This window comes from Cebus imitator, unplaced genomic scaffold, assembly GCF_001604975.1.
Source record: "Cebus imitator isolate Cc_AM_T3 unplaced genomic scaffold, Cebus_imitator-1.0 Scaffold628, whole genome shotgun sequence".
Taxonomy (NCBI): Eukaryota; Metazoa; Chordata; class Mammalia; order Primates; family Cebidae; genus Cebus; species Cebus imitator.
The window spans coordinates 294,071-297,350 of record NW_016107943.1 but is presented as its reverse complement, the minus strand read 5'-3'; positions in this window follow the sequence as shown (position 1 = coordinate 297,350).

Sequence of the window (3,280 nt, the reverse complement as noted above, 5' to 3'; positions counted from 1 at the left end):
AAAAATTCCAGATCTGCTGCTAACCGGTTATGCGATCTTGGGAAAAATCACAATCAACATTTCTGGGCTAAGTTTCCTTATCTGGACAATAGGAATAATTACAGTGCCTACTTCACAGGGTTGCTGTGATGAATAAATAAGTTTATATTCATAAAGCACTTTGAATTGTGTCTAGCACCTAGTAAGCACTACATAAATGTTAGTTCCTACTGTGTTTGCAGATCATTTTTCTGGTGGGATACTCAACTTTTTATTGGTTTCTAAGAACTTTTCTATATTAGTAGATATTAACCTTTTTGGTCATAGATGTAAGAAGTATTTTCTCAATTTCTCCTTCAACATTGTTCATGGTATTTTTTGCCTTACATAATCATTTGATTTTTACATAGACAAAATTAGCAATCCTTTCCATTCTGGACTGTAGCCTTCATGCCTTCCTTAGGCGGGCTTTCCCGTTCTTCCCAAGATTAAAAGATAAAATATTTCCCCAGACAATTCATTTCCCCAGGCAATTCATTACAAACAAGGTCTACAGATTACATACCAATTAGTTAGAATTCTGTTTCATGTCACATAGTATATGCATGTCAGATTCTTAGCTCATATTTGGCACATCGTGAATGTTCAGTCAATTTTAGTTACTATTTTCTTTTTCTTTTATTTTTTTACAGTTTTTTTTTTTTTTTTTTTTTTTTTTTTTTTTTTTTTTTTTTTTTTTTTTTTAAGATGGGGTTTCACCATATTGGTCAGGTTGGTCTCAAACCCCTGACCTCAGGTGATCCCCCCACCTCTACCTCCCAAAGTGCTAAGATTACAGGCGTGAGCCACTGCACCCGGCTATTTTCTTTCTTCTTAAAATGAAGAATAAAAAGAAGATCTTGACTTTGTGACTGGTGCAGGGAATACAGAAGATGAGCCTGGGGCAACTTGCTGTGCTAGAACTCAAGCAAGTGCTAAACCAGAAAATAAAGCCATAACAACAAAACAAATTAAATGCCCCCAGCCCCACAATAATGAGGGTATGTCAAAGGGACACAGGAGCCAACTGAAAGAGCTCACAATGGCCAAAGCAAGAACAATTTAAGCAATAAAATAATGTAGTCTTGGATTATAATGCAAATTATACAATAAATATCCATGATTTTATGTTGATATAAATATATGATTGAATAAATAAATGGGAACAAACAGACAAATGTATCCATGCAGAAGAATTCCTTCACTGTGTCCGCAAGGCAGAGGAGCACAGCTCTCCAGTTCTTCACTGTGGGCTGCATGTAGTGACTTCCTTCTGAAGAGTACAGAATGAAAAGGAAGAGAAAGGAGTGACTGTTCAATGGAGAAACCTGACAAACACAGCTCCAGCCAGGTGATCAAGGTTGATATAAATTTATCCTAAATCATGACTTAAGTCATACTGATAATATCTATAATTGATTTAATATGAGGAGAATGGCTCTTTACTTGGTGGTTTTGTCCCAAAACCCCATAACGCCAATCTAATCCCGAGAAAAACATCAGAAAATCCCAAGTTAGGGTCATTATGCAAAAATACCTGACCAGTGCTTTTTAAAACTAGCAAGATCATCAAAAACAAGAAATGCCCAAGAAACTGTCCACATCCAAGAGAAGCTTAAGGAGATAGGCTCACTAAATATAAGTGGTACCCTGGGTGGGATCCTGGAACAGTAAAAGTACATTAGGTAAGAAACTAAGGAAATCTGAATACACCCTGGGCTCTAGTTACTAATAATGGCTCATTAATTGTGACAAATGTACCATACTCATTTAAAATGTTAATAATAGGCTAAACTGGGTGTGGGGTGTATGGGAATTCTCTGGGCTATCTTTGTAATTTTTCAGTCACTCTATTCTACAATTAAAAAGTTTAGTTTAAAAAAGAAGACCATGAGCGTACAAAGTTTATTGGGGGAAACATAAATGTAATCAAAGAATTTATTTCACATGTTGAGAATCCTAATGAAGGCAAGTGTTTGGTGGGATAGGATTACATAAGAGAAAGAAGTGCTCTGGGAGAGGTGGAGGAGGTTTCACCACCAAAGAGGAAACATTTGGGCTGGGGCTTGAGGAAGAAATATCAGTTGTTCAACCAGAGAGGAGAGAGGAAATAAGTATTTTTCTTTTTTGGTTTGCATTTTAACATCACTGAGGCGTAGGAACCAATATGCAGCTTCTCTGTTTTGAAATGCTTCTTGACATGCTGCGTCTTATGTCTGTTTCTTTTTTATTTGGTTTTATTTTAAGTTCTAGGATACATGTGCAGGATGTGCAGGTTTGTTACATAGTTAAATGTGTGCCATGGTGGTTTGCTGCACCTATCAACCCATCACCTACGTATTAAGCCCAGCATGCATTAGCTATTTGTCCTGATGCTTGCCCTCCCCATGCCTCCCACCACCCACCAGGCCCCCGTGTGTGTTGTTCCCCTCCCTCGGTCCGTGTGTTCTCATTGTTCAGCTCCCACTTATAAGTGAGATATGACTGTTTCTCTTGACTGGATTTTAATCTACAGAATTATAGTCCTTTGCCCACTGTATTATTCAGTACTAGAAAAAGAAAATTAGCAGAAGTGGTTTCTAAATGGATTTTATGATTTTGTTCTTGATCTCTAGGTCTGAAATCTCAACTTAAAGACTTTATTGTCAAAATATTAAAGATTTGATTGTTCTATTTCAGGGATTCTTAACCTTGCACTATTGAAATTTGAGGACAGATAATTCTTTGTTGTGAGGGGCTGTTCTGTGCATTGCAGGATGTTTTAGTAGCATCCCTGGCCTCTATACCCTAGTTGACAGCAGAACTCCTCAGTTGTGATAATTAAATATGTAAAAAAAAAAAAGTCTCCAAATATTGCGAAATGTCCTCTATGGACATTAAAGAAATACTGCTCTATTTTAACTCACATTGCAAAGTTAATTGTAGGTCCTGAAGGCAAGTATGACTAAGGAGAAATTCGAACTGAAATACCTGAGGATGCTTTCCATGGTATTCAAGATCTCAAGATCACTTCAGCATAAATTGTTTCCTGTAAAGTCTGTTCAGCATCTAGATTCTGATTTGGTTGAAATGCCAGAAGCCAAATGCAGGCTTTGTGCTATCTTATTTCATTTATTTATTCACCAAACATTTACTGAGAGCCTGCCATGAACTGGTTCCTGTGCCAGGTTCTGGGGATTCGGTAATGAACAAGATAGACCTGGCTCTTTTGACAGGCAGCTTGGCTGAATTCTGGTGCACATTCTTTTTTTTTTTTTTTTTT